Below are 25479 nucleotides of genomic sequence, written 5' to 3' on the forward strand. Positions count from 1 at the left end.
ATTCAGTTTCTTCACCGCATGTTTTGAGTCACTGGATATCTTTCTCAACTTTCTGATTTGTAAAGTTAGACACAATTCTTCTGTTTGTTCAATAACCTGACTTCATGCTATGTGGAAGGGTTTGAGTAGGAACTACGGGGGGCTGAATGGAAATACAGCAGCCTATTCTCTCAAGGAATTTTTACTCCAGAAGGATATTGGTTTACTATTTACTGAAAAACAAAAACCATCCGTCTGTATTGACTTAAGATAAAAGCAAAGGTTGGCCAGTCTCCAGCAGCATTTAGCTATTGCTTTTATTGAAGGGATTTACTAGGTAAACTTTAGGATCGCCATATAGAGAACTGCTGATTACCAGTTGTCTTGACCTCTTGGCAAACTTTGGAGCTGGTGTTCAATTCCTTGTGCATGTGGGCGTTCTGCTCAGGGCATTCCCACACAAAGACCAAACACAGGAGTTCCCACTGATCATAGTAATTTCCAAAGAGTAGTAATTAAACTAGTTAAACTAAATGTTCTAGTTAATAAAACATTCTGAGTATGTTTAATTTGCTCCAAAGTATTTTTAAAATTAGAAAAGAAGCCAATGCTGCTTCATAATACTTTGTTTGGAGATGATATTTTTTTTCTTCCCCAAAAGGCATTAAGAACAATAACATAAGCCAAAAGTTTGGTTTTTAAAAAAATTCAAGTGAAACGCCTGTTCATTTTCAGTGTACACTCTGAGTTTCTAATGTAACAATATAGATATCATTCCAAGTCTTCCATGGTGTCTAGAATTCATTCATTTATTTTTCCATTCATTCATTATTTGAGTGTCGAACACATACCATGTTCTTCGAACACTTAAGAAATGATCCTTACCGTTTGGCTATCTTTCTGCAGGCATGTGGAAAATGGGTCTTTTCTTCAACTAGAGAGTGATACCTCACGGGGAAGGTATATTCAGTCAATGTTTTTGTTTTAGTCTGCAAGACATTCTTGATCCTTCACCTTAAGTTTATGCCTTAAGCTTTAACTGTGTATCTGAAGTATAAAGGCAAGGTAAAGAAATTATAAGGTGAAATTAAATTAGTTTTAAATTTATCATGCCAGATGATAAAATCCTAACATTTTGCTCCATCAAATAGAAAAGGCAGAGAAGTTGAACGGTAACACAAATGTCTTTGGGAGAACCCATTTATAGCTTTGAACCCAAGCTTCTGCCCAAGCATCTGCCCAAGCATCACACAGTACTTGACAACTATTGATAGAATAAATGACAGTCAGTTTGTGTAGGGCCAGCATTTTTTAACATTCAACTTGATATCCAAATGTTTTTCTCTAGAAGAAAGTCAGATCAGTTCCTCTAGATTCAGATCTACCAACGGGTAAACACAGTGAGATGGTTTAGAATCAACCCAGAGGGCCCAGCCACACTAGTCATGCACACAGATGGTCTTTCAAAAGGTGGAACAGGAAACACAGAAGGAAAGAAAAAGTGTATATTCATCACTGTGCTAATCATGTTGTCTTGCAGACAACCATTTTGGCCACCAGTTTGGTTTGATTGTGCTTTAGTGACCCATTATTCCTTTTTCTCAGTAGGAGGGACTAGTAGTCATGCCATTGAAAGTGGAAGTTATCTTTAGCAGGAAAGATTCCCTTACATGGTTCCAGAGCTTTTGCTTCCAGTATTAGTCTTGAAGAGTTACTTTATAAATTACTGTTTCCAAACTAGTTGGGTCATGCTGCTGAGAGCTCTTTTCCAGGGCTTGTGGATATGGAGTCTTATTCCAGCCTTCAGGGCAGGAAATGGATAATAAAAGTAAGTTTATAGATGGCACTAAGTGAGGTATCCTAGACAACCATAAATAAGTATAGTCAAGAAACTATCACACTGTGCTGGAGAAAACAGAATATTCCTTTAATTCAAGAGTAGATTCCATAATTCAAATTGAGATCAATGAGAGATCATACTTTTTCCTCCAAAAAAGGTTGAAGGCAATTACCTGTGTACATTTTTTTTTTTAGTTTGTTGTTGGTCCAAAGTCCTTTCTACATTGAAATCTTAATATAGATTTCCAAAGTACATGATGACACATTTAAAAGACAATCCCAGTAGATCTGTGTTGTGAATGAAACTCTTGATTATGATTTGCTCTTGCTTCAAGAGCACAGGTAAAGCTAGTGGTAACTCCAGAATATGTGTCTAGGGCTGGTACAGCAATATACTTGTTAACAGAGAATGGTAACTCTCAGAATGTGAAAGAAAGGAGAAAAGGGGTGTTAAAAGGTAGTACTGGAGCCCTTAGTTCTTTATTTTTGGTGGCAAAAAAGGATGAAAAAAATCAAAGTTTTCAAGGATTCAATTAAATGTGACTGTAACCAAACACAAGTTGCTTACTTCTGTTTTAGGGAGAGATAGAATGCACAGACAGACATGTAAACTGTTTGGGCTTTAGGAGAGAAAGATAGAGGGTTGTTACTAATGCTGAGGTGACGATGAATCACAAAAGTGTTGGTAGAAGAATGTAGGAAGAAAATTTTGGGGAAATCTGGCATTTAGGGAGAAGAGGGACTTGTGAAAGAGATAAAAAAGACTATTGCAACACAACACTCTCAAGAAGACCAAGTGTCAAAGATTATAATGGGGTGAGAGTAATAAAAAGAAAAGAAATGAAGATGTGAATGTTGTGACATATATCTGAAGAGGTACAAATCTATACCTGTCAACTGTTTATATCTCTTTGACAGTGTTATATATAACAGTGCTATAAACCAATGTTACCTCAATTTAATAAAAAAGCAATAATGTGGAAAGACAGAATAAATAAGGAGAGACCAGGTCTAGAAGAAAGCTCAGCAAGCTAGGAGTGGTTAGTATCTGCATTACCATGTGCTCCTGGGGACATTCAGTTTCACAGGGAAAAAAATTATGCCTGGAAAAAGAGCCAGAATTACCAAAAATCTAGGTAGTATGCTGTCTTGTGATCAACATCTCAAAAGACTGCACACAGGGTGAAAGGTGTCTCTGAAGGGGTAACTGGAATGGGGACTCCAGAATGCAGCAAAGTGTCCTAAGAACCTCCTGCAAAAGCAGGGAATTCTGGTTTGAAAGCAGTCTTCCAATTCATAAGAGAAATTTTGATAATGGGGCAAAGCAGTTCTCAAGAGTTGGAGATAAGGTTCCAAACAGTGCTTGGAGGGGAGTAGGTAGAGACAGATTAGGCTGCACAATTGACAATTAAATGGGTGGAGAGAGAGGGAGAATGGTAGATTAGGGAGCAACAGAGTTAAACTAAACCTTTATTTCTCCAGCAGCTGGAAGTCTGCACCTACATAAAAGCACAGGGAAAACCCCCTCTTCCCCCCAAAGTAGAAAGATTTAAGTAATTGAGAAGAACAGGATCCTGGAAAAAGACAGATAGAGATTGAAAGAAGTATAATGGTAAAATGGAATGAATGAATGAAAGAAGTGGAATATTAAATAAAAGTTTGGGTTGGTGGCTTTGGGATATGTTAAGATAGCAGATAACAGAGGAAGTTGAATAACATGGTTTCTCAACAAAGCAAACACCCTAATGCGGTTGAACATGACCAGGTAGAAGACACAGTGTGAGTGTGTATGTGTGTGTGATTCTGAGACTTTCTCTACTAGTGTGTACAGGGGAAATTTAAAAAGCAGGTGGAGCTACAAACCAGGGCTGAACAACTTTGTCCAAGGCAAAGGGAGTGAATCCTGCCCTATAAGTCACACACACTGAACATGTGTGACTGAATAAATCACTGATCTCTTTAAGCACCAACCATCTGATAAATGTAGACATGATAAATGTGGAAATGTGCAGATGTGAAAGCTCCTTATATAATTGCTGGCAACAGGAAATGATAGTTTATGTACTCCTGACAGAATAGTCTTTCAGTCTCTTTAGAGGAGAAAATCCCTTAATGCTGGGCACATGTACAAACATTTATTTAGTGAATAAATGAATTAAACATATATAATCCTTACTTTACAACAGCATTGCAGTTGGTGCCAGGGTTATATAGCTGGAAATTTTCTGCTATCTGTGCAAACTCTGAGCTTGAACAAAAAGAATTTTCTCAGGAAAAAAGGTAAATATAATCTCTTTATTGCTGTATACATAAAGTATATTCCTAAAGTTCAAATTTTATTTTATTAAAAAAAATATTTATTCATAAAAGACCTGGGGTACAGGCCAGAGGTGCAGGGGGGTGAGAGGATTCACCAGAGACAGAGTGGAGAGCAGAACAGGCAGATTGACTGAAGTACACTGCTGAGGGGAGCAGTGGGTGAGACAGGAGAGGTGTGCAGCACCTTGTGGCTTAGCTCCCTGACAGGGGATCAAAGTGCTGATTTGATGGCCGTGGATAGCTTCATAGTGCTGAGACTTAACCCCTTATACCACCGGAGAGGCCCAGTTCAAATTTTAAAGGATTGTTAGGTACTACTGCTTTAATTCAGTGAAAGAATTATAACTGGAAGGAACTTTAGGGACTTTCTCTAACACTTACATGGAAAATAAGGATTGCAGCAATGTTGAGTAACTTGCTCAGAATCAGACATGGTCAGGGCAGCACTGGTAACCTGAAGTCATTACCTTACAGAAATGATTTCAGGTTAGCGCTTATGATTTGTCCTGACCTATCTCTATTGAAAATACTCTATGGTTTTTAGAACTTGAGTAGGGGCACTAATTTTAAATTCTTTCATTTGTTTACTTATTATATGAACAGTATTCTGTTAAAAAGCATTTTATTATCTTTCATCCTGTATAATAACTAAAGAAATATTTCTGTCATTTAGAAATTTCTAAAAGTCAGCAAAAACACATTAGTTTATGTGACTTTTTTTAGAGAAATTTCTGAAGAAGGGGTTTCTTTGGGTGTTAAAACATAATGACTTCTTCCTTGAAGGTTCCAATAAATGAAAAATGAGTAGATCAAGTGAAGAAACACATAAATACTTAGTCCCTTAGCTGCAGGTTTCTGTCCAGGTACAGAAGTATCTCTAGAATCTAAACAACTACGTGTGAGTCGGAAAGAATATAAAAGTTACATGAGGACTTCAAAGCACCTCTTTCCCTTTCCCTCCTTCTTACCCTTCCCCCGTGCCTTTCACACACACATACACAAAATTTCATTACACTTGGCAAATTCATTAAGGTATTCATCTAGAAATTCAAATGAACTCAACATCCCTATGTAAATGTGACATGTTCAGCAAGCCTGGCACCGTGCTTATATTCCGGGAGAGCCTGGGCCAGGGCAATTAGATAGGTGCAGAAACAGCAGGATGAGATGATCCTAACTTTGGAAAACCTTTACTCTACTTTATGGTAAGTGAGGCGGATCACCAGCCCTGCAAGCATGATATCTTTACTTTTTTCTCTTGTGCTTGAATGCTTAAAATTAACTTCATTTTGATTTCCACACTTCTGGCATTTGTTTATATCTAACCATTTATTTTTATGGTTGGTAATATCATTAGAAAGGTAATGGTTTGTTTAATGAAATATGAGGAGCAGGAATTTTAGTGGTTGTTTGAAATTGCTGACCAATAAATGGCCATTGTTTGCATGAGTCATGTATGTATATTGAGAGATTGATGAGCACTGTATATGTTCTTCAAGAATCTTGTGGCTAGAAGTGATTCGGAGAACATGAAGGGTTGTCATTTATTTTTGCGAGCATTCTTTCTTCTCTAAGTTAGTCTCATGATTTTTGGATGCCTACAACATTCTTTCTTAGTGGACATAACCCACTCATTGCTGGTCCTGATTCTGAGCTACTTCATTCACTACTCTATTACTTCATTGTCTACCTAAACACGGTGTGTGTGGTGGACCATGTGGGGAGCAAATGAAAGGGGAGGCGCTTGATTCTCTGTACATGGTTAGTACTTTTTTCCTTAGAAAAGAGGTTTGGTTTGGTGCCACAAGACAAAGGGCTCTTTTTAAAAGACCTTCCTTCCATACAAAACATGTGTATACAAATGTAGAGCTCTTACACTGACCCTTAAATAAAAGGACCCTGTTGTTATTAAACCTTGACCTTATCTATTAAGCAGAGTCTGACATTTGCTAAACATCCGCGTTGTGGTAGCTGCTACTCAACATCAAACTCACAGGCTAAATCTATACCCCAAGTATTAATATCAATCTATTTAAAACTTTTGATGGCTCCTAAAGACAGCCACAGCAGTTATGTATTTGTTACAAAGACCAGAATATTCCTTCATTCAGAGATTGCATAGTTTGCAAAGATGTAAGCACAAAAATATTCCCTGAAGCTTTGTTTTGTTTTAAAAAAGTACAGAAACAAAATGAATGCTATCAACAGAAACTTGTTAAATCAATGATGGCAAAATAATCCAAGGCAAAACTGCATCCTTTGTAAAGAATAAAGTAGATATGCATGACCATGGTATGGCATATTTTCTACAATGAATTATAAGGTATACAACAGTCTATATAATATGTGTAAGTATGCACTTTTATAAATCGAAAAAATTACATACACAGTGGATTCTCATTATTCATGAGAGTTATATTGAATAAACCTACTGTAAACACTGGATTAGCAAATACCAAATCATTTCTAGTGTAAATACAGGGTTAAGATTCTTGGAGACTTTGTCACATTTTCATCAAGTCATCTATACATAGCTTAATTATTATGTGTGTTTCTGTTTAAAGACACATTGCTTACTATCTAGTTAGATCATTAACAATGAACTCATAGTTAATAGTACTATTGCTCGCACCTGAAAAACGTTACCATACGTGTATTTTCTCTGGAAGGCACATCACAGCCTCTGGCACTTAAGAACACAACACAGGGGCCTCCCTGGTGGCGCAAGAGGTTAAAATGCAACCTGCGAAGCTGTCTGCAGCCTCTGCAGCATGAATTCGATTCCCAGCCAGCCAGAGAGCTACCCACATGGCACAGCAGACCTCTCCTGCTCCCCTCAGCAGTGTACTTCGGTCCATCTGCCTGTTCTTCTCCCCGCTCTGTCTCTGGTAAATCCTCTCACCCCCCACACTTCTGGCCTGTACCCCAGCTCTTATATGCATAAATAAATAAATCTTAAAAAAATAGAACACCAAACAGAACTTCAGGAGTATAGTATGGGGCCATTTCAAACATTAAGATCACCCCTCAAAAACCCCACAAATGTGCAAAACATCGTGGCAATAAATAGACATATTTGAAAAAGGATACTCATTTATAAAATGAGAAATGGAACAAGAAGGTAGAGAATTACTTTGTTTGATATCAGTGGGAAACATGGACATTAAGAAGGGAGACTAAGATTTTTAACTGTCCTTCCATGTTCTCAAATGACCATTAATGCATTGAGTCTGAATTGTTTGAATTGACAGGGAGGATTAATTTTGGGGTACAAATAAATTTTTTTTTGTGGGACCCTCGCTGGCGGCCGGGGAACGAACTGGCGCTGCAGAGGCTGCAGGCAGCCTCGCAGCCCAGTGCTCAACCGCTGAGCCACCAGGGGAGGCCCGGGGTACAAATAAATTTTAAGAATAGATAAATTTGTAAAAATGGAATCTGTGACCAGTGAGGATAAGAAACACCTGTATACAAATAGACACACACACACCTTTTAATGTAACCTTCGTTGTCCTGCGTGCATTTTTTTTTTTTTAAAAAACTCTGTACACAATATGGCTTTTTCTCTGTTCCCTCTCCTTTGCTCCTACTACTGTCCTCTGCAGTCTCTTAACCACCATATTTATTTTCTCAGGAACTCTAGAGGTATGATTTTATTTGAGTGAATTTGTCAGAGTGAATACCTGCTGAATCAGGCTCTTGGCAAAGTTGGTCAATATAATTTTGCAAATTAAGAGTATTTTGCAAATGCTGAGTATGATGCTCAAAACATGAGTTCTCTGAGTAATTTCGTGTTGCCAAATATTATCCTGTGTCCCAGCGCCCTGAGAATGCCTGAACTTAGGACACTTATGTCTGCCAAATACATTTGCTAAAATGCTTACTGAGGATTGTCAGAGTGAAAGTTAATAAGTGGGAAACAAATAATATTAATGATACAAAGATACTATTAATGATCCAACTATCAAGTCAGTATATGATTATGGTGTGGAAATTCCCTTCAGATAGAATTCTATAATTTCTGGTCTCCTTTCATCACTCTTGTGGTGGCAGAAGAGTGTAAGTCCTCAGATTTGGTTCCCACTTGTTTTATGTGGTCTTCAAAGTCCTTGAGTCTGGATATCCTTCCTGAGAATATCCACAACTCAAAGCATCCATTTCTGGCTTGTCCTCAGCTTCTATCATTGGTTTCTTGGATTATTTTGAAATCTTGCCATTCATAACTTGTAACAGAAGAGGGAGAGCTTACTGAAGAGGATGATACTGCTGCCCAAGAGCAAGTGTACAGATGCAAAGTCCTATTTGAAGATCACTGTTCTATCATATCGAAGCACTGAGATAGAGTGACCATTACTTTGTGCACTTTAGTCACATTTGAAGTGGTTTTTCAGGCATACTAACCCTCTTAAGCTCTCCAAGCTTAAGCTTGCCATTCATAACTTGTAACAGAAGAGGGGTAAAGACTTTCATTTTTGTCTGTTGCCTTCCTTGCATATGTCAGGTGCTCTTTTCTTATACCACCTATAAAAAGCCTAAATAGAAAGTCACCTCCCTGAAAGGCTTTCTTCCTAACACAGAGATTTCCACTCGCCCCAGGTACTTCCTGTGATGCATTATAACCCTGGTTAAAAGCTAACTGCAGCTAAGTGAACAATGGGTAAAGAAAAAGAAATATAAGGCATGCCCATATCTAATTATAGTGGGAATTCATTGGTATCAATGGTCTCCCATAGTCTGTCCCCCATGTCCATTGTTAGTTACAACCTAAAATAATTCAAAGTTCATATAATTGGATTTCTGCCAACAGTGTTCAGTCTCACTGTGTATCTCCTCAAATATTGAGAATAGTCTTTTAAATAATGTTTGTATGCATATACACCTATATAATCAAAATGTGTGAAAACACCCCTTCATTTGACAAAAAATAACAGGCTTGTAAAGAATAACTTCAGTAACAAATGGTGAGTTTATTTTAAGAAAAAACTTTGTAAATGTATGGACGTCTAAAAATAAAAATAGTAAGCTTTCTCAAACACTTATTTTTCTTACCAAATAGGACAGTTTTCCATAAGTGGAACAGATTGCAGTTATTGCTGATTCTGTATCTGCAAAACCACAAAGGTTTTAGAAGGAAGCATATGGATATCTCTTGGTCTGCACAGTTTCTAATTGTTATCTGTTCAGAACCTATGCATAGCTGAGTGTGGTCTTCTGGTCCAGGCTTGCTTGAGTTATTGAGAATGCCTTCTGGCTGGTAACTAGATGGAATCATTGTCATTTGTTACATGCATATGCACTATAAGGTGATACTGCTGCCCAAGAGCAAGTGTACAGATGCAAAGTCCTATTTGAAGATCACTGTTCTGTCATATCTAAGCACTGAGATAGAGTGACCATTACTTTGTGCACTTTAGTCACATTTGAAGTGGTTCTTCATGCATACTAACCCTCTTAAGCTCTCCAAAGAGTTAAAATACTCAAATGCAAATATCTATCTCATTCTCTTCCCATAGACAGAACCCTGTGCCAAACCAAACCATTATCAGAAGGTGCATTGGTAAGCATAAGCTTCAAACAGTCAGCTGCTGGTGATATCTTACAGATATGGGATCTGTTGCCTATTACTATTAAGAATGTCAGTAGATTCATCCCATTCATACCCCCTTCTGATACTGTCATTGCCAAGGTCAGGGGTCAGAACACTTTGGTGTGTGGTTCATAGCCACTCTGCCACCTGTTTTTATAAATAAAGTTTTATGGGAACACTATTGTGCACATTAATTTATGTATTGCTTATGACTATTTTTATACTACAACACCAGAGTTGAGTAGTTATAACAGTGACCTCTGGCCCATAGAGCTGAATATGTTTACTTTCTGACATAATCAGAAAAGTTTGTTTTCTATCGTGTGTCCTTACCCCATTAGTAGGGGGTTGATAGAAACCTAGTGAATCAATTAATTGTCTGCAGAGTTGAAATGAAAGGATGTTATCATTAGGAATTTATATAGATCATAGCCAGTAAGAGAGAGTGCAAGGTGAAATTATGAGGAAAAGAAACTATGAGTCAAGCAGAGGAACCTGGTAAAGAGATGGAGAGGAGTAGAACAGATCCAGAGAACAGCAGAGATATCAAAAATTGGAAAGAGAAAGGCCATCTGGCCTTGAAACGAGATTAGCTGATTTCTCAAGCTCCCAAGCTTTCTGACAACTGCCTAATCCACAGGTATACATATATAATCCCTCTTTTGTCAGTATAAGGCAAGGAGTTCTTGCAACTATAAGAGAGGTATTAAAAGAGACCATTGTGTGTCTGGTCATCATAGGGCAAATTTATTTCCCTATTTCTAACTCTTTATGGGAATAATCCCCCCTTTAGACCTCAGTGTTGACAATAGCATTAATAAACTAGCTCAGGTAGAAAAAGTTATTTGATATAGTGGACAAGGACCATGTTGACAGAAAATGTAAATATAATGTTGACTGCAATTATGATGTCTTATACTTAGTGAAATTAAATAGCATTTCCCTTTTTATTTCATTTTTCAGTTACTCAGTAAATGATCTACTAAATATAACTTAACTTGTGCAAGACAGCTTAATGGATGAGGCTTGTATGTAACAGGAGCCACTTCCAGGGACCATAAGTAATCTTGTTAAAAAGTTGGGCCAGGTACACCAACAACCACCATGCGGAGAAATCAACTTTAATTGAATTTACTAAATATTTATAGCAGACTCATTGTGTACTGAAGCATACTGCCAAGCACCATAGAGACTGACATGGATAAGCTGAGTCTTTGACCTTGAAAGAACAGTAGTACTGTGCATGAGGATAGGGAAGGATTGCTTCTGCCACAAAGACCAGGGAAGCCATCATGGGGTGTCATGCAGATGGGCACATGAAACACAGAATTCCACTGCAGCAACATTGGTAGTAAGAAAAAAACATATATCCATATTGACAATAACGGATAAATAACTCGCAGTATCATAAAATAAAATACTATGCAGTAGTTGAAAGGAATGAACTAATGCTGCATGAATCAGTATTGATCAAACCTAATGTTAAGCGAAAAATAAAATACAAAAATATTCTTACAGTCATGACCAACTATATAATATTTGAAAACTAATAGTAAGTATTAGTAGCCAATACTTATATATTGTTAAGACTAGTTTAGATATATGCTATAAACATTTCTTTAAAAATTCAGATTTGATAGGTACAATGATAGATTTAAATCTGAGGAAAGAAGGAAGAAAATGGATGAAGAGGCATACTAGTGATGCAACTGTATCTGATTACTTTAATTTTTTTTAAAAGACCTAATTCTGAAAGAAATATGACAAAACAAATGATGGGTATGTTAACATTCATTTTATGAGTCTCAGACCTTTTGTTTGAATATCTCAGAAGAGAAAAAGAAAGCGTAAGCATGTTTATGTAGAGACATATCCCAAAGAAAGGAAATGCGAGTGATTATGTTCAGTTAATTTCTCAAAACAGATGATATGGATTAGGATCCAGTTTTAGTTCTAAACTAGTTTTATTGTGTGCTTAGATGTATTAATTGATCAAGGAAAATTTGCTTTGTGATTGAATCAAGGAGCCACTTCACATGATCAAACCAACAAATGAACAGAGATGGCTGTGTTTGAGCACAGGCTTTGTCCTGCACACAGGACAGCTGTGCAGCTGTGCATATATGGACAGCAACAGAGGAGTTCTGACACCTGAGTAGCAAATGCATCAGAAATCCCTGACCAAAACTTCTGCTGCAAGGACTGAGATTCCAAGTGATTTGTGTCTACAACACCTTTCAGAATACGAAAGAAATCTGAGACTGTGTACTGTCTCCATAAATAAAAACGCAAATGTGTGTAAACATATACACGCGATTACATACATTTCCAGAAGTTTATGGACCACGGGATCGAAGAACCTTGGTTAAGGACCTCATATATAGACACATTGCCTTAGATCAATTTGGTTAAATCCTCCAGTGAAGACAATTAATGATGCAATTTCTATGACTATATGCAGGATTCTGGAGATGGAGCTTCAGTAGTTTGTGCCACTCAAACTCCATAGGTGCGTTGATTTAGATATTGAAACACAAATGTCTAAAATATGCAGAGTCTCTCCTTGCTCTAATTGTTTTATACTGGTTCTTAAATGGTTCTCTAGAGTATGAAGCTACTGGACATAGAAAATCCAGAAGCCAGTTCTGCCACCACATGTGTAATCACCTAGGATGGTGTAACCCAGCTGCAAAATTACATGTGAAAGGAAATTCAGATGACAAGCAAATTCTTGGCATCAAAATCCGACCACCAATGCAGAATATGACTAAAGAATGAAATTTTTAGTAAAAGGTCACTGACCACATGAACTTAACACATTTTTATTTACCAGGTGGCAAATAGAAATGAAATCCCAGAAGCTTGGTTCATTGAATAAATATTGTAGTAACTGACATAAATATATCCAATACAATCTTTTCATTGCAAGTACTATGTCTTTTTTTCTGACTTTTATACATTTTTTTCATGATTTAAATTTTTAAGAATGCTATTATAGTATTAAACTCCATTCTTCACTCTTCTTGAAATATTTTCATCATTATTGATTTGATCATACAATTGATTACACTTACATGACATTAGTTAGTTTCTTTTTCTTGTCTTCTTTCTTATAACTTCATCTGTATTAGATCATTCATCTAGTAATTGTTGTTCTAGTAATTTATCCTGGCCATTTTGTTTCTCTGAAACAGTTGACTAACTAAAGTATATAAAAACAGTGACTCATGGGCATCTATTTTGAAATTACCAATATAAATAGGTACAGTCTGATTATACCACATTTTAAACAACTGTCCAGCCAAATGAAATGCAAAAAGAAAAAAAGTACTGCAAATACCCTGAATGTGTGTTTTAAGCTGACTTTCAGAACAGGCCCACATTTATATAGCTGTGTAAAAAGCAAGGGGAAAAAATCAGAAATTCCAGAATATTTTCAAACTGGCTTAGACATTTTGACACTTTACTATTTTTCTCTGCCAGGAGAGTAAATGAATGGCTTGTGCTGTGGGGGAAAATCCATTTAAAAGAGAAAATATTTTAAATTCTTACCTTTATAGAAGGAAAAAAAAAAACAGTAGTTCTCAGTAGTTGGGGTGGGGTGGAATATATGTCTATGGGAGGGAAGAGTGAACTGTATTAGTGTAGGGGGCTTGCTCACTTGTAATTACTTTCTTTTTCATTCATTGCATATTTACAGGATGAGCACTGGTAATATAAAGATGAAAGAAATAGTCCCTCCCTTCAAGTAGTTGCAGTTTTTGCAGAAACAACAGATTGCTATGAGAATGAAATAAGCAATAACTAATCCTTGTTAGTCATGGAGGAGAGACTAATCAGGAGACACATTTCTTAAATTTAATGGATGGAGGATGCTAAAGTTAAGTCATTTGAAGAGGAAGGTGGGAGAAAACAGGAACAGAGGCCATCACAGAGAGAATATTTTGTGAATTGCTTTTGTGAACTATGGATTATACCTTGTGTGTGGAGATGAGGTAAGAGGTGAGATTTCTGCCTTCTTAGAGCCTTGCTGTTATATCTTTTGTCAAATACTTAATGAATATTAAATGTTCATTTAATATGCCCCTTCATTGTACTTATCTGCTCTGAATCCTCAAGAGCAGGAATATTTCTTTATTCATCTCTGTTCCCTAGTGCCTAACATAGGGTCAGGCACTAGTCGGTGTGGAATGAACACTCTTTTATTTGAATTGAATGAATGAATGAATGAATGAAAGGATGGATGGATGGATGGAGGGATGGATGGAGGGATGGATGGAGGGATGGATGGATGGATACATAAATGGATGCTCTCTGTTTAGAAATGTACGTGGGCTGTGATTGCTTCTGTGGAAAAAGGTACATGAGAGAAAAAAATGCAATACATTGGATATGGTAGTATGTAAAAATATTTTTACTAGAAATACTCTTGGACTTTGTTACAAATTAGGAATTATTTCCTCCCATGTCTGGCCCTCCCAAAACTTCACACTCATTCTTAGTCTAGCATATTTATTAAATTGTTGAACTAAACTCTCCTTTGCTTTCAAAGTATGTTTTTTCTTCGAGATGACACTTTTTTAGCTAGTAGGGAAAGTTTTCCAATTAAAACACCCCAATTTTGCAGTATGTGCTTCAATTATGTGAAAATAAACTACTAAGAACTCCAGGAAAAAAGTCTTAATTCCATTAAACTCTTTAAAATGGCATTAGATATCAAAGAGTATACCTTTAAGCTACCAATGGAAGAAAAATAAAATAGCTCTGGAGACACCAGGAGAGCGAGCAGACAGCTGGAATTTTTGGGAAATGTCTGTGGTATTTGGGTTTATTTTTTAAGGGAAAGAAAATTTTTCCATTAAACTTTATAACACAATAACATTTTAAAAACTTATACCAATCTTTGTAACGCTGAGGCAAAAGTCACATTATATTTTATTCATGAGTTACAGATTTTTTTGATGAAGGGGTGGATAAGGTATGAAACAGGTTTTTGTAAGTTTCTTCCATCTCCTCCTATCTTAAAGCACAGAATCACACATGGGCACTCTCATTGTTATTTTTATTTTTCAGGGGACTTATGTGGAAACACTACCACACTATATATAAATTAAGAAACACTGCAAATATTCACTAGGATGTTAAAAGGAAATTAAACAAAATATTCTGTAATGGTGTAGGCAAGTTTAAAAGTGCTAGAGACAGAAGCAAAAAGAAAGAAAAGGAGGTTTTCTGGTCTTGTCTTTTTTAGTTAGTTGCAGAAGATGAAGTTTTGATTATGTGCTTCCTCAGCAAAGTGGGATATTAACTCCTCTGAATCATTCTCTGCAAGTTGAGTCCCACTGTCATTTTTCTCACCCTTTTAACCCTAACCCTCAGCCTTTCCCTTACCCCAACCTTAACCCTTACCCCAGCCTTCCCTGACCTTCCTTCCTACCCTTTCAACCCTCATAAAAAACAGCTTGATGGTGTTTCTCTAGAATTGAGCAGAATGGAACTGAGAGTGATTCTTGCTTTCATCTGTTCTCTACCCTGTCGCAAGCATTTTTAGGAACATAAAGAAGATCTGGATATCCTTGAACTCTTTAGACTTTTTCCGATTCATATCATAGCCTACTTCTTCCCTTGCCCTATAAGGGAATTGCTTAAAAGTCTTGGAAAGGTAGAGGGCACACATTAATATAAACAAATAATATAACCCTGAAAAGAAGCTCTATGCCAGTAAAAAATAGAATCCTAGTCAGAAGACAAAGTTCATTTCTGCTTCATAAGTTTTTCTAAGCATGTTAAACAAGGAAACCTCTAGGTGCCAGATTCCTCCTCTATAAAATGAGGATGGTTAGAACGTCTTCCTGTCATGAGGACTGCATGTAATGAGAAATGCAAATATCCAGGCCCCCAGTTGGTGCCTAGTATATCTTTGCTTTCCTCTGTGATGGTTTTAAAGAAGGATGTATGCATTTCAGTTGGCACCATTTAGTCACAGACATTCACGAGTATTCCCAAAATTTGCAAATCACAGTAGCAATTGCTTACTATGGTTTGTTTATTCCCTAAGAGTGTTTTTTTTTTTTTTTTTTTTTTGTTTTTTTGTTTTTTTTTTTAAGAAACAGCTATCTCCCTTGGGTTTTCATTACAGTGTGTTACAGCTCTCACATCTTCTGGGTCTTCCACGTTGTGATGCCTTCTTGCTGGTGTGTGGTAAGCAGCCTGCACGTTGTCAGAATCAGAGGAGCAAGCCATGTACAGTGTGTCTTAGGTACACTGTTGAGTCTTCCCTCACCTTAAGTGCTTTAGTGTTTTCTCTAGGTTCCCCTTAGATTCGAATACATTTTTAAAAATCAATTTCTATTTATGTAATTTTATCTCTGTCTCTGTGAAATTTGCTTCATAGATGTTGATTTTTTTCAGTACTAATCACAGAGGAGAAAATAATGGATGCTACCCAAAGGAGAAACTGAAAATTCCTTTTTTTGTACTTTGCTGTATTTTTTATCATTTTCTGTTGTGGTCATTATACTGCTCATTAAAAGACAATTATTTAGAATTACTGTATTAATATCAGTGTCAGTAACATATTTGCAAATATGGTATTTGACTTTGCAAGTGCAAATATATTTAATTCCCATTGCTGAGTGTGGATACAGAAATAGTATATTTTCTTGCTGAAGAAAATTGTTTATAGAAGTAAAGTGTGTGGGTCTGCTAATCCTAAATGGCCTGTTTGCCCATACTTACAACAAGGGGCTATGATTTGTAAAGCAGAACCAAGACCAGTGCCTTACGAGTTTCTGTTCCAATATCCTGGCTAGCCTGCAGCATTTCTGTGATGGCTTGAGGCTTGACTACTGTGGCTGTGAGCACCATTTTACAATCAGTATTAGCATTTTCATAAGCCAATTGTTATGTTAAAACATGTTTTGCTTCTGCGTTATCAACTTAGCCAGTTATTGCTGTCTGGGGACTGTCTATGAATTGTAGATAGGAGTCAGAGGCTACTTGCCTGATGGAGGCAAAGGACCAATCAGAGCAGTGTCATCAAGAACTCAAGCCCAGGCATGAAGAGCTACATCTGATATCTGAGTATATGCTCTTCATCTAAATATAATTGATCTTGTATTGTAGCATATATGGCCTCACCTCTGAGCATTTCCAGTGTGATAAGAATGTCATCTGCTGCATTATGGTGTGCCTGTATTTCTGAGTAATCCCTAAATTTTTGATACCACAGAGTATATTGCAGTGTGCTGAGAACTGTTTTTACCAACAGTTTCCAATCCCATGGTGCCATTTGATAACTGCCACCTATCCCTTCAATGATTACCCTTGTAAAAGAACATGAGATTCCGTTTTCATGGATGCTAGATTCAGAAGCTTATCAGTGGAACCCTTGTTGATAAGATTTAAACCATGGCTGGGGATTTAGGCCTTGATTTCAATTACAATCCCGAGTCATCAAGCAGATGAGAAGTGCCTGGGGGAAAACTTATGACCTCTAAAACTATAGATGACATATTACATCTTCTAGTTTCATCTCTCCCTTTTCTCTTTGTCCTCCTTCCCTTTACAACTGTTGCTGCATATTCTTCTATCAATAAAAAGGCCAGGATCTTGCTTTTCAAGCAGCATCCTGCATTGTGCAGTCTGCTCCATGATTCCCGTTTCTTTATCAGTGTGGTGGTATCGACACAACAAAAGTGAAACTATCTTGTGTTTTTTTTTTTTTTTCAAGAAAGCCATTTCCAATGTTTATTAGAGAAAATGTTCTAGGAAAAATTAAATTATAAGTATTATATACTTGACTATGTGATGGAATTATGCCGATCTGGACATCAGATTTCTTACACAATTACATATCTTTATATTCAATAGATATTTGCAAGACATTTTTATCTGTAAAATAGAAATAACAGTAGCAACTTCTCATTGAGTTACTTTGAGAATTAGTAAAAAATAATACATACAGAACTTAACTTAGTGACCTATATAATTACCTACTAGATGTTATATTTCCATTAATGTTACAAACAGACAAAAATAAGACATTAGGGACAATAATAGGAATAATGAACATTTTAGATAGGGGAAGACAGAAAGGAATTACACAGAAGTGACTCCTGTGTTTTGGGACCACATGATATTAGAAAAGGATTATAGGAAATTGGAGTCCTGGGGGAGGGAATTGGGAGTGTTTGAAGGCTTGAGGGAGAAGGGGAATTACTGAATTGTGTTTGGGATATAATGAATTAAAAGTGATAAAGGTGATGTTAGTTAGAATGTACTATAGCCATCTCATTAATTGGATGAGAGCTTTTATGTTGTTGTTTACTTGTTCTTCAGGAGACATTCATTTTGGTCCAACTGTGCTAAATGCTTGTTCTTGTGTGAGAAGCATAAGATGAAAATATACAAATTTGTGAGCCAGTTTTTTGAGGGATAGTTAGGAGTGAGGAACAATTTGTGAGGCATGAAAAGTTGGTCAATAATTATCAATAGGAGAGTAGAAAAGAAGGAAGAAATTTCTAAGAATGAAAATTTATCAAGAGAGTGCCATATTAGGGAGCAGAGTTTCAAAAAGTTGTGGATGCTCAGAAGAATCACTTTTATGAGAACTAAATGTGCTTTTTAGGATTTAAATAATTCTTTTAAATTATGGTGATAGAAAATAAAGCTATTCTTAGCTTATATTTACAACAGTTATCTGTGAAAATGATTATACATATTACCTGATGCCATCTCATAAAAGTGAAATAATTGAAGTTTTTCAATGAGTGTGCTTTTGCCTAAATTCTGATTAAGTATGTTCAAATGTTTTAAAATGCTTAGTTTTTCAACTTTCTGCACAGTTTTTAGGAAACCAGATATACTTCTAGTAAATAATGCTTACCTTCCTTTGTTAAGTTTAATTGCATGAGTTTTTTTTTAAGTTCAAAAAATTGTTTTATTTCAGTCATCATGTGTGGGAAAAGGCATAAAAAACTGGGAAAGGTCTTTAGAATCATTTTAGAATCATTATGATGGACTTTTAATGTTGGCACTCCAACAGCTAATTACCAAAAGAGATCTCAGATACTGCTAGATTCAGTTCGGATCAACAAATACCTATTGACTGCCCAATTTTAAGCATTGTGTTAGGGTCTACAGACCACGCAGCTCACAACCATCAAGCATAAGGAGGCAATTATATAAAACACTGTAACATGAAGAAGAGAGCTTCTTGGTCACCATTTCTTTGATGATATAGATTCTAAGGTGAAAGAGACAATCTGGTAGAGAAAAAAAAAAAAAAGTTCACGGAAAGGAAGAATTAGAAATGTGGAGTAAGAAGTATGATCTTAAGTTCCCAACAGCAGGAGCAACAGAAGTAAGACCTGGAGACAGGCTTGGTGCCTGGGGCTTCTGGAGAATGATTTTCCTCTCAGATGGAGGGAAAGGGACATAAAAGTGGGGGAGGTTAGGAGATTAGGAAAGAGAGGGAGGTGTGAGGGCACACTATGAGTGCTACTGTGAGGGAATTCTGGTTGATTAAGTAGGCAATAAAGTATCATTAATAAATTTTTAGTAGGAGAATGATATTACTGCAGCAGCAATTTAGAAGACTGATATGACTGCTGTGCATATAGTAGATTCTGAAATGAAGACAAATGAGAGCTGGAAAAACTGGCTGGGAACCTATTGTTATAACCTAGCAGTTAATGAAAGTCTGAACCAGGATGGAATTAAAAGGAAAGACTCTATATATGGGTCTTCCAATATGCAAATATTTGGAAACATTTCATGTGGAATTCCATAGAGCCCATGTCTAGATATTTGTTTTAATTTTCTCCTTGGCTTCCAGATATTTGGCACAGCCTAATCAGTGCTCTGATTTGGCATAGATGAATCTCAGTGGCAGAGCCCCACTTTTGTTCTATATTAATTGAATCTTCTCATAGGTCATGAAAGCAGAGTAAAAAGAAAATAGTCAGTTGCCCTCTGTTCTGCTTGTCCTGTCTGTTCTGTTTGTCCAGACAAATCTTACTTGGGATTCAGTACATAGATCATTGAATCACAGAAAGCATTGTAAATCAATGCTGCCTCAATTTAAAAAAAAAAGAAAAAGCAGTATGGTATTATGAACTGGTTGTCCTAGGAGTTTTACTTACTTTGGAAAGACATCTGCTGTCCTCTTCCACTACATAGTAGAAATCACGTTTGCTTCTGGGACAAGTCTTCAAATGAATCTCTACCTGATATTCTTACAGGAATAATTGGTATGTTTGTATTGCTTTATTTATTTTTCATAAATCTCAGTTTCCAAGAGACTAATCTCTGAGCAAAGAGCATTCCAGTTGGTGATATCATATTACTTATTCATCCATTACTGCTTGCAACATTAAAATGCATTTAATTATAATAAAATATCTAACACAAATAACTATAAAAACAAGAATCGACGGTCAATCTATCAATCATTCTTGGTCTTTTCTTTTATATCCCTCTCTCTCATCTAGCAAAAAGCAAATTTAATGTTTTAATTTATGAATCAAAAAAAATCATCTCAAATTCCTGAGATCTATGCTCCAGAAGGATTTTGCTACCCAATGCATGTATGTCCATGTGAGCCCCTGTCTCTGTATCTGACAGTTTGGGCCTGGACATAATCACTCACACATTGACCAGTGCTTCTGGGGTACATATCACTGTTACTAGGTACTTCAGGACATTATTATATAGCATTATAAAACATGTTTTGAAAATTTTGACCAAAATACTATGAAATAAGGTAAATTTTAAAGTCTGATAAATTGATGAATTGAAAAAAACTACTTAATTTTTTTTCAACTCCATTCAGATTGTTAGTGATTGAATCATGTTTTTTAGTTGAGTGAGGTCTTTGAAAATACGGTATAATTTTTTCAATATTTAACAGAGTGACAGTTTTCTCATCCTCTTTCAAAATCTATTTCTTCATTAGCTCATCTTATTGATAACTTATTGGGGACTTTTCCATAAAATATATTCCATGAAATACTTTCTCAGAGCAAAAGAAATTGTTGATTTTACTTTTGAAGCTCTTGGAGCTACCTCGTAGACTGTTAGAGCCTAAGGGAAAAAACTGACACTGTGGGTCTTGTTTACACACAGTAGTTCCTAGGAGGGTCTTAATAAGTTTGCTTAGATTTGTCAGATGTGCCAAGACTATAAAACTCTTTCCTCAAATAAATGGCTTTATGGATAGAAATTCATAGCTTTCTTGGAAATGATTATATATATACAGTTTTATATTTGTCAAACTTGTATAATTGTTACATTTTTACAAGAGAATTTAATGCATTTTATAAAATAATATTAGTTTAAGTTTGAATTCCCATATCTACTATTCTTAGTTGTTATTCTTAACCTTGTAGCTTCTCCAACTTTATTTTTCTTGGGAAAGTCCTCAGAAGTGGATATACTCAACTGCATTATGATGTAAATATCACCAAACTTCTCACAATGTTTACATTTTAATATACAACTTAAATTCAAATGAGTTATAACCATTTATGATATTTTGGTCATCTGCAGACTGGGAAGATAGATGGACAGCTCAAGAAACTTTCCTGGAACTTCTGAAATTCTATTCTTCTGTGCTTAGGTGATGGACGATTCAATCTACCTTCCCAACTGTATGGAAAGAATTTGTAGAATCCTTTGCTTCATTTTGTCAATTAGTTACATTCACTTTTGTCATTTAAAGAACCAGTTATTTAATTTTTAGTGATGTGAAGACAGTTCATTTTAAAAATAAGAATAAAACAGTTACAGGAGTCAAAGTGAAGCCAATAGAGAAGTCCTCCTCCTGCGTACGCTCTTCTAGCATACTTCCAGTCCATAGACTCAATCTTGCAAATACCTGGATTCTTTTACATTCTTTTAAAAAGTTACCTCTTCTCAATCTGGCTGGCACCACATGGATCCAGTTGCTGATTACCTCTCTGTGCTTCCTCAACACTGAAGAGCCATTAGTAGAATATATGGGATTTCTACTTTAACAACTGTGTTTCTCTAGTCTACACTTTGACTTTTCATATTTATTCCTAGTGACTGGCTGACTGAATGAGCAAGTGCTAAAGTACTATAGACTATAAACAGATACCAATTTGAATTACAGAGTTATTTTAATGTTTGCATCTTCCAACTAAGCAATGATTAGTGACCCTTGGATCAACGGTTGAGACAAAACTTCTTTACTTCCTGAGAATTGGCCACTTCCTGTGTTCTTCCTGTGTTCTTAGGCACATTTCATGGTAGTCATTTCTTAGAATCATCAATTTTTTTATAGTAATCTGCGGCTTTAAAGAGGTTAAGACTTCCAGACATAGTTAACAACATTCATACAATGCCAAAGCATGCAGTGCATACAGCTTAGCAATTATTCAGATAATTTAACAGATTTTAAAAATCCCTATGAAGAGAAATGTGGTTTACCTTGTGCTTTGCTCTCCACTTGGGATTGCTGTCTTTCAACTTGCCATCTTATATTTGAGGCTATTCTATACATTATGATTTAATCAATTGTGTTGTGACTCTACTTTTAAATCTTTCGCCCAGACATCTCCTCTTTTGTTTATCCTAGTACCTCTTTGACATCGCCACATGTCTGATAGACATCTCTACCTGAACATGTACAAAACAAATTCTTGTTCATTCTTGTCATCTCATCCCAAATCAGCACCTGCATAGCCGTGCCTGTGTAGGTATCTTGCCACCTCAAACAGTATTTTTCTAGTCACACAAACAAAAACACCCGACAATGAGCAAGCAAATAAGCAATCCCTTTCACAAAAAAAAAAAATCAAACAAAACTAAAAATCACCAATTTCTAATTATCTCTACTCTTTCAAACCCCATATTCAGTTGAGAAGAAAATCTTTCTTGTTATCTCTGTAACATTCCCATTTCTCCCCACTTTCTCCACTCTGAAGTTTGATAATTACTGCAGTGGCTGTGTATATAATTCTTCTGCTTCTATTCTTGTCCTTTCCATCTATTTTCAATACTGAGGTATGGGTGAATCTTTTAAAACGTAAGTCAGATCGTAATCGATACTTTCTCACTCAAAACCTTCTAGTGATATTACTGAAATAATAAGAACATAACAGCTAATTTATGTTGATCATCTACTATGTTGTAGATTCTCTACCGAAAGTGTCCATACCTGTTCTCATTTATCCTTCCCACAATCTCTTATTATCATCATGCCTATCTTACTCATGAAAAAACTGAGTTAACGCAACACTAAATAACTTTCTGAAGATCACTCAGACAATGGTGATGCAGACCATGCTTTGAACCTAAGCGATCAGATTCCAGAGCATGAGCACTCAAAATCTAAGCTCAGTTTTCTCTTCTTTCTTTATAACTGTTTAATTCTTAACATAGTATATTGTCATATGCAAGAGTTATGTGATAATCTATTTTTATCAATAAAAAGTACAACAAAATAATGTGTTTTGAAAGGTAATTTTGTTTTGAAGTTTCTTAACATCCTGTTTTTTTTTTTTTAATTTTTTTTAAGGATTTATTTATTTTAGTTATACAAGCACTGGGTACAGTCAGAAGCGCAGGAGGGTGAGAGAATTCACCCGAGCCAGAGTGGGGAGCAGAACAGGCAGACTGACGAAATACACTGCTGAGGAAAACAGCGGGCGCTGCAGGAGAGGGCTGCACGCCATGTGGGACCCTCGCCTGTGGCTGGGGATCGAACCGGCGCTGCAGAGGCTCCGGGCAGCTTCGCAGCCCAGCACTCAACCGCTGCGCCACCAGGGGAGGCCCAATATCCTGTTTGTGTAAGGAAGTAATTAGCAGTTCACAGAGTCACCACCAAGTATTCTCTTAAATGATGGTACTGTTTTAATTGCACTGGAACTACCATTGCTAGGTTTTACTGTTGATCTTGCACTTTACTCCTCATTGAAATTCTGACATGAGTGTCTCATTTTGCACCAACTTGCATTCCCACCAACAGTGGAGGAGTGTTCCTCTTTTTTCATATTCTTACTACCTACCAATTGTTATTTTTGTTCTGTTTGATATAGGCTTCTCATAGATGTGAGGTAATGTTTCATTATGGTTGTGGTAGGTACTTTCCTTATAATAAGTGATATTGAGCAATTTTCCATGTGCCTGTAGACCATCTAAATGTCTTATTTAGAAAATAGTCTGTTTAGTTCTTTTGCCCATTTTATGCTTGGGTTGTCTATTTTTTGTACTTAGATTGTATAAGTACTTCATTATTTTGGAAATTAACCCCTTGTCAGATGTGTGATATGCAAATATGTTCTCCTGTTATCCAAGTCTTTGATCCATTTTGAGTTAATTTTTGTGTCTTTTGTTAAATTATGATCTAATCTCTCTCTCTCTCTTCCCCTCTCTCTTGCTCCCTCTCTTTCTCTCCCCCTCTCCCCCTTTCCCTCCTCCTCTCTCTTTTTTCCCTCTTCCCTCCCTTCTGTGTGTGTGTGTCTGTCCAATTTTTCCAATACAATTTGTTGAAGAGGCTTTCCTTTTCTCACTGTGTGCTCAAGCTCCTTTGTCATTAATTAACTGACCATATGTGTGTGGGTTACTTCTGGGCTAGCAGTTCTACTCCAGTGATCTGTGTCTCTGTTTTTAGTCCAATACCAAAACTATTTTGATTGCTATCATTTTGTAGTATTTTTTTTAAATCCAAAAGCACATCACTATTTTAAAGTATTGTTATTAAGGTATAAGTAATGAGTATTGTTAGAAAAATGCATCAGTAAATTCTATTCCTTATGAGAACTAGCAGAAGTTAAAAGAAATTGTCGATATCTGTTTATAAAACTTATAATTCAGTGGGAAAGTGTTAGTGTTACTGTGTTTCATCGGACTGGTAACTAAGTCATTATAATCTAAATATTGGTGTATAGTAAAAAACACTGGTAAAAATGTATAAAAGACTTATTTTTATGGGTGACAAAATTTTAATAAGACATCTGATTTTATCCATAAGTTTAAGCAAGCATAAATTTCATCCATTACCCAGTCCTAATATGTTCCTTCCTTTTTTTTTAAGGATTTATTTATTTATGCATACAAGAACTAGGGTACAGGCCAGAGGTATGGGGGTGGTGAGAGGATTCACCGGAGACAGAGTGGGGAACAGAACAGGCAGATGGACTGAAATACACTGCTGAAGGGAGCAGTGGGTGAGTCAGGAGAGGTCTGCTGCACCATGTGTGTAACTCCCTGGCCATGGATTGAACTTTTGCTTCAGAGGCTGCAGTTAGCTTCATAGGTTGCATCTTAACCCCTTGTGCTACCAGAGAGGCCCAATATTCCTTCTTTTATTGAAATATCGACATCTAAATAGCTGTCCAAAAGAAATTCCTTATATATAGTGAGATGTAACTCTCTTGCTAAAAACTAAACCTGTAATATATCCTTCAGTCCTTATTGTTTTAGAAATGTAAAATTCTATGTCATTAATATTTCTAATTAAATTATAACAATCACATATTGTGAATTTACTGAATGGAGTACCAGATATAATTGACATGATTTCATATTTTAATGTATTTTAAAATTTGATTTTTTTAAATCTTATACAAGGTCAATTTATTTAGCATGAAAACTGTTGCACAATTACATAATTAAAACAACAAAAGTTAAATGCCTGCCCTGAGGTCCTATTCCCAAATCAAGAGTTACTCTTAGAAAAAAAACAAGTTAATCATCTATCTATAATATTATAATAAAATTGCTCCATTATC

General features: G+C 36.1%; 1 protein-coding gene across 1 annotated transcript in view; it reads left to right on the forward strand.

Moving 5' to 3' along the window:
* KCNQ5 (potassium voltage-gated channel subfamily Q member 5) overlaps positions 1–25479 on the forward strand; it is a 504482-nt gene that overhangs the window by 12643 nt on the left and 466360 nt on the right.

Source organism: Talpa occidentalis, unplaced genomic scaffold, assembly GCF_014898055.3.
Source record: "Talpa occidentalis isolate TD23 unplaced genomic scaffold, MPIMG_talOcc4v2.1 talOcc4.2, whole genome shotgun sequence".
Lineage (NCBI taxonomy): Eukaryota > Metazoa > Chordata > Mammalia > Eulipotyphla > Talpidae > Talpa > Talpa occidentalis.